The 13,152-nt window shown below is 28.7% G+C and overlaps 1 protein-coding gene across 2 annotated transcripts in view; it reads left to right on the top strand.

The window, feature by feature from the left end:
• Window positions 1-13,152, top strand: part of LOC126550442 (uncharacterized) — a 91,117-nt gene that overhangs the window by 37,874 nt on the left and 40,091 nt on the right. The gene's annotated exons all lie outside the window — the stretch shown is intronic.

Genomic DNA, 13,152 nt, shown 5'->3' with positions numbered 1-13,152 from the left:
AATTAATTAAACTTTTTCCAGCGCCTTTTCCGCCGTTCACTTTTATACGTCACGCGGTCTCTAATCTCTCTTCGGTTCGCGATAATATGAGTTCTAGTACTCCGCCGGCTATGTATATATATATATATATATATGTATATATTTTATGCATACGACTTTTGTTTAATATACATTTTTCCCTGTCTAACAGTCGTGGTAATGGGTGTTCCGGATTGTAAAATACTTTGTAGAGAGTTTTATGCGCGTACGCGACCTTTGACGCATATACTTGGACGTTATGCTCGCCTATCAACTACACCCGCGGCGAACGGCACACAGTATGAAAACGACGTGCCGTACAATGCACTCGACCCTGATGGAGGTTTTTGTATTTTTTTCTTCCTACTATATATTATATATATTATAATCACTTAGAACTTTCTAGTTTTGATCCTATGTCGATACTCATTAGTTTAGTGATGTGCCACGAGCAATATTCTCCAAGGAATGTTCCCAGGAACAAATATAATATTCCCGAAATATTACCATATATCTAAAAAGAATTCCTTCGAAAAAAAAAAAAAATCAATTATACTATAAGTACGAGGAGTAGAACGACGGTGATTACCTAATATCTGTATATTTGATTTATTTAACATTAAAAATTAAGTATGTTTTAAACATATTATATGCAGTTAAAATAATTATTTGAAATCTTAATTTAAATACTTAAATAAATGCGGATGATACGGTTGTATAATGTTATTAATTATTATGAAATTATAAAAATGAAATTCCATTCCTGCAATTTTGTTGAGTTCGAGTTGTAATTTCGTTGTTTACTTATAAAATATTTTTACAGGTTAGGTTTTATTAATTATATTGATATCAAACTTTTACAAAAAAAAAAAAATTATTTATTTACGATATTTTGTGGTTTCGAGAAATAATTAAAATTCAGTTTTGATGAAGAAATCACAAATTATTACTACCGAAGTTATTGAACTTTGTTAACTCTATTCACAAATTATATAACGGCTGATGTTGAAATACAAATAATTAAGTTCAATATAATATGGTGATAAATATTAAAACTTTATATGCTATTATATAGGTATATTTACTTATTTTATACTGTGTACACGATATCTAACAATAATAGTATACTGTTATAAAAATTTATACCGTTTTTATGTATTAAATGTGTTCAAGTAATGTAGGTTATTCTAGGGAAAATTTTTTTACAAGACTCAAAAACTTACTCTTGATTATAGATCTGGGAAATTATTTTAGAATTGTGAAAATAGATTCCCACTCTCCGCAGGTATAATCCTTTTTTGACGTGAAAATTATTAAAAATAATAAAATCTGAAACAATAAACTTTTATTATAAGTATATTTTTTCTCGTAAATAAAACGTAAATGTCCGCATACTAAATTATACTGGATAAATATATTTGGTTGAATATCGACATAATATAATCGATTGGCAAATCAATATGAAATTTCATTACTATTTAACGAATATTCGACTTATGTTCAAACGACTAATCTTGTATTAATTTCTAGTCTTTGTTATAACTTACTATTATTCAATATTTGCCCCAAAATCAATATTTTAATCTGGAAAATTATTGTTGCGTGTTCAATTAATTCCAACGTAATAATTTACTTTCTTGACCTTTTCATCATATTATTATCGATCAGTAATCTTCATACGGCTAAAATAATTTGAGCATATATTACGTTTTTTAAAATAATTAACATATTATATTATTTTAATAATAATATGTGCCTATAAGATATAAAGATTTTTCACTGGCGCGATATTGTTAAAAATATATAAAATTGATTGTGTTGTAAAAAAAATGTTTAAAATACAATAAAAACTACAATTTAATTAAATTGAATTATTTTTTTCACGATTATTTAAAAAACAATAATAAAAATCTTGATGACAAATTATTTGTCCTAATAACGAGTAATATTCTGGTATATTATGTAATATGAATTAAAATTCAAGTTAAATTTTCATCTCGAAAAACGTTTCGTATCGGTACGCGTGCTGCTACTATAGCGGCGAATTAAATCTTTAGATTTCGCTTCCAAGCGTCGTAGTTGTGTTTTGTTTTTTATTAGGAGTGGTTCCATTTATAGTCTCTCACGTATAGTAATAAGGCAATGGGCAATGTCAAGCGACGTTCTACTGCAGTGATGGATCAGGACGTCGTTTAAGTACTACCCGAGCTAACCCCCTTCTTGACCTATCGATTTATTAGGATTTTCCGCACAGAATAGACGCCTGTGGTGAACATTATTTCTCGTTGTTGCCTTCAATTGTGATTTCGTTAGTTTACCCGTTTTTTAAATCTGTCGGGCCATTTTCTCTCGACATATATACCCGTTCTCTATAATATGTACCATCGCGCTTTATTTATTAGATAAAAACAAAATCCCATCATCAACGTTTCCCAATCACGGTTATATTATGCTGCACATAGGTAGTACTCGCGGGTTTTCATTTGTCAGAGGTTTTTTTTTTTGTGACTGTCAGTATATCTTTTTTCACCTCGTCTTTTATGTATATTTATTTTATAATATATATAACGTCGCCGCTCCGCGGTACACAATGGAAACTTCCATTATATTATATTGTAAATACGCCGCATTCAACAACGTTAACCGCGCATATATTATGTATAACATTGAAATATCGTATTATAATTATTATTGAGTAGTAAAAAAAAAAAAAAAACGCAATGAAAACATTTCTAAACCCGTATTCATTACAAAATGCCAATACCCCGCAGGCCTCAGTCATTCGTTATTTCTCGATTTTTATCATATTATAATATTTAGTTGAATTTACTACAAAGACGGGCCTAAGTCAAACGCGCATAACAAGTAAATTGCACGAAAAGTTTTACAGTGAGTACCTATTGTATTAAACATTAAACATGTACGGTATTGTATTATATGAATCATTAATTTATATTCAAATTATGTTATTATTTTTGTCGTTCAGTTTTTTTTTTTTTTTTTTTGTAAAACGTTTATACATTTACCTAATAGATTAATAATACAATACAATAATAGGTTTTCATTATACACGTTTGATAACAAAATATAACACTTCTCTTTACCATATATTGTTACTGGAACGGTTCCAAATAAAACAATAAAGTAGTTGAGCCTTGTTTATTTGCTTACTGACATTTATTAATTTTATGTATAATTTATAATATACTTATCGTTTGTTCGACAGTTTGACGATTAGATTAAAAAAAAAAAAAAAAACAATAAAAATAATATCAATCGAGTGTATTACTGTATTATGATATGATGTAACTTGAAACGTCGTCCCATGCTTGTAACATATGTATGGCAACAATATAATAACAGTCGTATAAATGTATAATATTATATACATTGAATACAAGCAAAATTGTCTATTTGAATATAATAATCCGTAATAAAAATGATCGCTATAGAGTAAGAATTATAAATAGGTAAGATACAAGACAAAATGTAAGTAAGAGAATTCCCGCTTAAACTCACCTATATAAGTGGTGCAAATTACCAATTATAGTGGTTTTGTACATTTTAACAAAATTCTAGTTTCAAATAACAATACTAAAAAATCCTTAGCGAAAACTCGACGTGTAGGTATAACATTGATACCTATACTACTTTAATTAAAACAACTTTAAATTTCTATATTTTTGAGGTATAAATGTATACATAAAGTTACGTCATATGATGATGACCATAGTGAGTGTTCGAAATGAATCAAAATTAGTGGCGGAGTATAGTGGTAGGCAATGTAACACTAATAGAGTTAATTCTTACAATTCAAGTTTTCATTAGCTTGCGAATCTCTTAAAATATATTTCTTTTACGCAAAAAATGTGCATGTTTTTTTTTCTTCAGAATGACATCGAAGTCTGGATATCATTTCACTGAATGTGAGACGAGCAAACTAAAAAGAACTCCGGGTAAAATTCGCGTGGAAGGACTTAAAAGTTCTAGGTAAAAAGACAAATGACTACCTATATAGTTTTTAACTGACTATATTTCCGTAGCAAAAGAAAAATACATAAAAATAGTCCTCGTTGGTTAGGTTGGGTTTGAAACAAAATAGTATCAACTGTAATATTCAAAATCGGTTTCTTACTGATCGACCTTGAAAGTTTAAACGAATATCGATTCGCCGAAGAGACAAACTTTGCAAACTTTGATTTAAGTGTCACATTAATGGTTCGTGGAACAACAAATAAAATAATAATACATATACTGCTTAATTGTTTACTATAAAAACTTTTGTTTTATATGTTTATCGTTTATGGTTCTAATTTTTCGAAATTAAATCGTTTTCGTTAAAATTAATTAAAATGTAAGATAATGATATGTATATAAGAGTATACATTCCAGTGGTATGCCAACATAAACGTGTTCGCGAGACAAATGGACAAAATATACAATCATGCCAAGAGCTAAAATGTTATTAAATACATTTTATATAATTTAATAAATTTTTAAAAATGCTTATTAAAAAATTAAAATTCATAATAATAATACTTACGTAAATTTTGATTTTATAAATTAGACGCTAGCTACATATGATTATGATGAGAGCCACATGCAGCTTACGAACCTCAAGTTGGCCACCCCCGATATATTCCATTGATTTTTATAATAATTTTGTAATACGTTTTAGATTCCATTTTGAAAATATAAAATAGTAGTATTTATCTATGTGCTTATTAAAATGTATAATAATATAATATTTTTTTTTAGGTTTAGTTAAAATTAAAAATATATTTAATTTTTATATTAGATAATAAAAAAAATTGAATAATTTTATTTCAATATAGTTATCAATCGTGTTGTAATACATTGTAACATTATTGCATCATCGACTTTATGATAAATATCCGTCTATTTTGCTCATTTCGATTCTGACCGCTGTGCAGTGTGCACTCTATGCTTTCGACTAACGTGTATAAATAACTTTTACCTTTTGGTTAAAATTATCAATAAAAAAAAAAAAAAATGTTTAGGTTCTTTCTTTTTTCTACTCAACCAATTAAAATCAGGAAAAGCTGCGCACGTTGCCTACACGATTAAATTTCCCGCGGAAAATTCAATGGTGACTATGACCTTTTGCACTACACGGGCATCGAGGCCAGGGGTTGTGTCTACCGTTTATATATATATATATATTATATGGTGGTCCGAACTTATGGGTCCAGGGACGTGGGATGCTGCGTGCGTAATGAAGTGTGTATCGCGGGGTCGTATTCAACACACCGGCTACAGCAACCGTGGCAGCGAGATGGACCGCTGTCATTATATATACGGAGTGAAATAATGAAATGAGGTTTTAGAACGATTGCCGCGATTACGGTCTCGGTTGCTGTATACCATATTCGCCGCCGCCACCGCCGCCAAACGTATTGTAAACGCGTGAACGGATACGAGCCAATTACTTGAAATTAAATTTCACGCGAGCAACTGCGTGGTCGAGAGAAGAAAAATCGATTTTTGTCGTATATTATCGCTATTAACGTCGCTTCATTTCGGAAATACTCGTCGTCGTCGGGGATTATCTGATACATGGCATGATTTTGTAATTATTTAACTATAAGTATAGGTACCCGCTATATAGGAATAATAATATTAATTAATAAATAATTAATATACATATAGATAAGTAGGTCCTTATTTTTTTATTGTATAAACATTTATTGTTTTAAACCATATTATAATATAAATTTTATGATTTATAATTTATTGCAATCGACTACATAATAATTTATACATACATATAATATATGTATAATAGCAGATAAATTATAAATACTTTAAAGACTTAACATTGTAATAATATCCTCATAATTTATTTGTAGGTCCTATACAGTATTATACTCGCCATAGACTACCTGCTACGATGAATTTGCTTAAATTCATTGCCTAATTATGATTTTTATAACGCATAATTAATTTTTAATTTTTAATTTGATTAGTTAACTATTTCTATTACATAAGTAATACTTGATGATAAATAGTATTTTTACTCGGTGTTAAAATGCACGCGGATACAAGCGCAGAAATATATTTTATTTTATTAAAATTAAAAGTTCCTCAATTCGTCTCAATCGGTGCACTTTAATGAGTCTATTATACTATGTAGTATACATTCTATATACGACTCACCATCATCGAATAATACAAAAAATGTTATATTGATGGCGTTTTTTTTTTTTAAATTACCATTTATTTTGCATCTTACTATCCCTTCCCAGTTATACATATTTTGGCGATAGTAATATGATTTATAATTTTAGACACATTTACCGTATATTATAGGTTACCTATATATAAGATATATGTGAACAAATGTACGAAGCAAAAATAATAGCTAATATTATACATGACTGTTTTACCAAGATTTTGCTTGGATTTTCTATAAGTAAATTAGAAGCGCGAAAGAGCTATAAATCGGTAAAATTGGTATAATAATCGGCCCGAGTTTCTAGTTTGGAATTCTCCAGAAATATGCATGATGAAATATTACGACGTTAACAAACAAAGCTTATATGACTTAATGGTCTGATAATTGTAACATCTCCACTTTGGTCAGTCTGGGACTGTAAACAGTGTATACATATTGTACACGTTAAATCATTAAAAATAAGTTATTAAACGTTGTATATATATAGAGTTACACGAAATAGTTACTATTTATTCAAGTAATTTGCCAATAATATAAGTGGCTGGTCGCAGATGTGCTATTTGCATCTTATTACCTTTACAAACCATCTTATGCGTTATCCTTAGGAAACGAGCCTTGATCGCCTTCCCTCCTACCCGCGATACGAACCGCCCGTTTTCCGAGCAGAATCACCCGCCAGTCGAAATGTAATCATGATGTAAGACGGACGAAACTCCCCATATTATTTACAAATAAAAATTCGTTATAGGAATAAATTTGAAATGTTATGAACATCGTAGATCGATACATAGAAGTTAAAATGTATTTTATTTACTTATGATGCGGTAATAACCATATTATATTATAATTTATAGGTATAGGAAATCTGAGAAAATATTGCTAAAATAATCGCGTACCTCGTTGTACTTAATACCTATCATGATTTCAATTTTTATAAGACTATAACAAAAATATAAATTATTACCTATCATTCGTCATCTAGTGGTCGTTTCGCGTTTGTTTGGTTGCTAATTGAATTTACTATACCGTCTACTAATATTTATATTAATTGTGTGTTGTAGCGCAGTGCACGAAGGTCGGTGTAAACACATAGCTGATTCAATATTCGACTATTGTTAACTTGTATATAATAACGAGGTAAATCCCAACAAGTCGTATAGACATTTAATACGCGTGAAACACGAACATCCGTTTAGTGTTTTAAGACTCGGAAATGGCACCTTGCACATTCACTTTCGATCACTTCTTTTTTGCACCTCTTCTTCTGTATACCTATATGTAATATACTTTTTTCTTCTCTCTGTATTATATATATATATATATAAATGACTTTAACGGCGCGTAAACACTTTTTACAACCGGCACTAACCTAACCGGAACCAATGACGACCATTTGCGTAGTATTCTCCGATTTCAATTTTCATCACTAATTACGCGTGTTGTCTATTACGTTTTCTCGCATGTCGTCGATTACGTTGCGCACCGATACTTCGATATCTATCGTGTATTGGCACAATTTATTTCCTACTCGTGTTATACACCCCATTGATGCTCTCTCTCTCTCTCTATTTCTCTCTCGTATTCGTTTTCCTTCTGTTCCCCAACATTACCACCTATCCAATATATATATATTGTGGTGTTTTTCTGTATCTGTGCTGAAGAATAATCTTATTTTCTAATTAATATTTTTGAACGACAGCACAATTAACATATTAATTTTCGAGTTTCTTAAAAATCTAAAATAGTCATGAAATAAGGTAATTTAAATATTTTGAAAATCAAATTTCTATTATTAAATTGTATTTAAATAGATTTTATTATTATTATTCTTATTTTTAATAAAGTGTAACTCACGTTATTAACCTACAGAAATATTTAATATTATATTAGTTAAATACTATAGCATGATAATAAATAGTTTTAAAACCTAGCATAAATAGGAATATATAGCGTGTGCGTGTAAAACATATACTATCGAACGGATTCAATTGTATAACGTGAAGATTTACCGCATGTATTAGTATAGACTTATTTTTTCGGTTGGTCGAACGTAACTTTAGTGATTTTTATAATTTGATTATTCTTCAAACAACAGTAAAAGTCAAAAATACAGTTAGTATACCTAGCGACTACGAGCAGTTTCAAAAAAACTATAAAACACCTAACACACATTATACAGTCTCAAGTATTGTTTTAATAACACTTAGGTTAATATAATATGCAACATAGTATATATATATATACACAGGAAAATAAGGGGCGGCGTATTAATAATATTATCTCTCTATTTAGGTGAGCTTTTCAATTTCCACCCCGACTAGCTGTACGCCTGCAGTATACGTTGTATGTATATAATTGTAAAACATAAAATATCGAAACGGTTAGGATTTGCTGACCTTAAAAACTATTGAACCGTATCACAGTAATCGTATATAGGTATAGGTGTATATTATATACCGCTACCGCCGCGGTGCATGCACGGAGCTTGCAAGCTCTAACGGATAACACGCGTTATATTTATCGGTACGCATAATTATTCGCGTGTGTCGTTTGGGAAGATATGTGACAAGTAGAAATCCTCATACGTGTCGACGACCGTACGCGGTGTTTAGCTATAAATATTGACTAAATTGATCTATATTGTGCACGTATATATTATAATATAGAGAAGTTATAATATGTATGTAATATAATGTTATATATCTATCTAGGTATCTATAGTATCTCGTAGTCGGCCCTCATCGTCGTCAATCGAGTGGCCTTGTCCGCAGATACCTCCTAATGCACGCAAATAGTAATATAAATTATATATATTACACACGTATAATTGAATTTTAGACGAGGCGACGAGTGTCGTTCGTAGCGGCGAAGGCGCTTTGTTTTATTAATTAAAGTTCGTCGTCGAATCGCAGACCGCCGCCACCGCGGTCGTACATATAGTCGGAGTCGACATCGCGAAAATTGTTTTACACGGCGGCCTCTTCGACGACATATTATATTATATACCTATATAATATTGTAAATTAATGAGCACGTGCATGTACGTGCCAAAAGCGTATACGCGTCTTCGGAACGTGAGTCTTTGCTGCGCCGCCGTAGCACCTCCGCCAGCTGTCGCGCTGACACGACGGCGGAAAATTAGCGTGCGGTACCTACGCTGCTCTTTTACAACCCGCTGCAACAGCCACCGACAATAAACAAAGAACGCTCACTTCTAAAATATCACGTGGTCTTATTGTATATTTTACCGAATAGCTATATATACATGTATATATAGGTATGTGTCTACGCCTTTATCATATTTATATTTGCGGTTTCGAGGTTACCTCGACAGGGCAACGCTGCAGAACATTTATTTTTTTATATATGATTTTTGATTGAAAAATTTGATCGTTTTGAATAAATTATGACGTTCTGCCTAAATAATTATATACTCGGTGGATTTTAAATCGTACAAACAGTTAAAAATAAAATCGTATTTTATAAAATTATTAATTAATTAAAAAAATAATAAAGACTTTAATTACTATTTAAACAATTTAAAAATATATTAATAATTTATGATAATTATAATAATTTATGTCTTATTTAAAACTATCATGATTTTGTGTAATTTAATGTAGGTAGGTAGATACGGTAAACATTTTCAGAGGTTGAAATTTCTCATCATTATGACAAATTATTTCTGGCTAGAATTTTATTTTTCTTATTAAATACGTTCTATTAAAAATACAAAAATGCTAAAAATAATATATTATTGTCTACTCGAAAATCTTGCATATATATAACTTTTAAAACAATAATGCTTACCAACTCATTGTTTATGTTGTATATTAATTTTATCGATTTTATCTTAAATTATGTATTAATAAAATTTAAAATATCTAAAAAATATGTCGGTTTTGAATTTTGTTAATGACCAAGTTATAAAGTAAAAATTATGATAAACTACTCTATAATAATACGTCTTACGAACAGAAATCACAATATAAATGATTTCATAATCATATAAGTATTTATAAATAATACCATTTATTAAAATTATAACATTTGTAAAAAAATATGAAATACTAGCTGCTATGCAATAAAAATTTAAAAATATTGTTTTTTATATTATACGCACTTAGCCGTGAAATGGGATCAAAAGCAACGAAGTATATAAAATTTGATTATAACGCAAAGTGTGTTATTTTGAGAGGCCAATTGAGAAAATGCCCTTCTAGGCTCTTTAAAACTCAGTCAGACTCTAGGTCCCGTTAAAACATTCCATACTTTTTTTATTCTCCCATAATGTATTAATTAATATATTGTAATGTAAATATAATATAATGTATTAATGTATTAACCACGAATTTGACCTTAAGTTTTCCTTTATACCCTATTTACAATAGTGAGAATAAAAAATAAATAAAATAAGAAATATATAATATTATTGTTCATATAAAATTCTAATGGAAATCGTAACATAATATTCCCAACACGCTATCTGTCTATCTATATAATAATATAATATATATATATAATGAATAAATTTAAAAAAATAAATAAAATTATGTAAAAAATACTTTGTTATCATATTTCTAAAAATAAAAATAAGAAAAAACTAAGTATCTAATGAGAAAATATTCAAATAAACAATTGTAATATAATATTATATAAAATACAATGATTTTTGGAGAGTAGCCAAAACCTAACCAATTTTAACTTACCTCAGCAATAAAATGTGATATAATATATAACATTTATTTTTTTTAGAAATTATTTGAACTTTAATAACTATTCACGTCAAAAGTATTGCAATTAAAAAATACAGTAAAAGTATTGATAATTTTTTATTGAGTAATGGTGTTTTCTAAAAAAAAAATAACACATTTTCGAAAACTTTAATTGTATTCGAAATAGCAAAGATTATAAGTATTTTCCGTTAAAATAACCATTGTTTAATCTATATCTATTTAGTTTATATTATTGTATTCTTTTTCGAAAAAGGTCGTTTAAAATATTAAAACAAAAATACCTATATATTTAACCTAACCTATAATAAATCTCTCATGCGAAGCTAATTTTAATTCAAATAATTATACTTTTTTAGAAATAATAAACAAATAAAACACTCGGTTAAGATGATTTTTTTTTGAAAAATTGTTTAGTTTTATCTTTTCATAAGTGTTACTACGCTTTTTGATTATTATTTTAGCTCAGTTTGCGTAGTGTGTGTACAAGAAAAACTCGTTTATGGCTTGTATATATAAGCGCCTTAAAGTTTTGATAAATAGCTAAATTCTTGCAGTGGACTAAGAAATAATCAATAAATATATAACAACTTACACACACGTATCTGCATATATAATGTACACAAGTTATATGTAAAATGTATTTTAAATGTAAAGCTTCTCGGATGATTTCAGATAAAAAATTAGATCTACATTTTGAAGTTCTCATATGAAACCATTAATGTTAGAAAAAAATCAAGTTTCCGCATCGTAGGTAATTATTTATAATTTACATATCACTATAGTAAGAATTTCCACGTTTTATTTTGTATTTACTTTTAATTTTATAGATTCTATTCTATATATACTATTGACAGACAATCAAATCGAAAAGTAATGAATAATAATACATTTTTGTTTTCATAGCATATTATTTTATGTGCTATAATGACCGAGTAGTCAGCTATAAAAATAATTAATAGTATACATAAATATATTTAAATATATATATATATATAATATAAATAAATTATAATGTTATGAATTCACCTACAAAAAAATCAGAAATAAAATATTTTTAAAAGGGTTTGAGGGGGGGAGGGTTTCAACCCCACAATCCTGATGGTCCCACTAACACTCTGTCTCCTTGCAATACACACCTAATCTATAGACATAAAAAAAACATATGTGTAAGTTTCACGAATGTGTAAAATATATACGCGAAAACACTCGACTAGCGCGCGCGTGAGCACTAACGTGACAGAAGCCTAATAAATTAGAACCTCGTGCGTGGAATATAATAATATTGTATAAACAGAAGGAGTCGCGAATCAACGAGCGCGCCGTTCAAGTTTTGGAATTTATATTATATTATAATATTTGGCCCGTCTGTCGTGTGTGTTTTACTCGTATGCATGTGTAGTGTGTACAGTATTAGTGTATACGACGTGCGTGCAAAAGGAAGACGACGATGTTCCAAAAGTTTATCAGACTCGGGCGCGCTACTTTCGGCGGTGGGAATCATGAAAAACTGTCGAACCGTACTGCTATATAATAAATTAAACCATATATTGTGCGATATTATATATAAATATAATATATCGATTGGGTGACGTGAGAAATCGATTATAATTTACCAATGGTATTTTATTAAATATATAAAAACAGCCATTTACTTCAATAATAATAATTTAATATAACCCGTCTAAGTTTGTAAGACCGCCGTGCAATCAGATAACTTTCAATTAAATATTTCTAAAACGACTAACCATCATACTTAACATTTTATCAAATATCTATACTAACATACACTAATACACTATACTAACTATAATTTTCAAAAATATTTTAATCTTTTTTGCGCTATTTAAAAAATTTGATATTTTTACTTTTTTTAAATAAATTATGATGAAAATTGTTATTGAGGCTCGTTGGAAAAGCTTGAAAATTGAATGTAAGGTTCCACATAAGTATTTTTACTAGACTTCAAAAATAAATTGAACTTAAATTCACATCATTGTTTTCAATATAAACGTTTAAAGTTCAAGTGTGCACACAATTCGATAAAGAAAAATAACAATTTTATCTATGTATTCTTTTATAACTTAAAAATTGTATTCTTATGGATTTTGAAATTGTTGGTCATTACATACCTATATTATTATGAATTTCATAAAATGATATTTTAAAAATTTTAGTGGAACCTATACCATGTCACTAATAGAA

Source organism: Aphis gossypii, chromosome 2 (assembly GCF_020184175.1).
Source record: "Aphis gossypii isolate Hap1 chromosome 2, ASM2018417v2, whole genome shotgun sequence".
NCBI lineage: Eukaryota > Metazoa > Arthropoda > Insecta > Hemiptera > Aphididae > Aphis > Aphis gossypii.
Note: the sequence above shows the minus strand (reverse complement) of the source record. Positions and strands in the feature narration are given on the sequence as shown.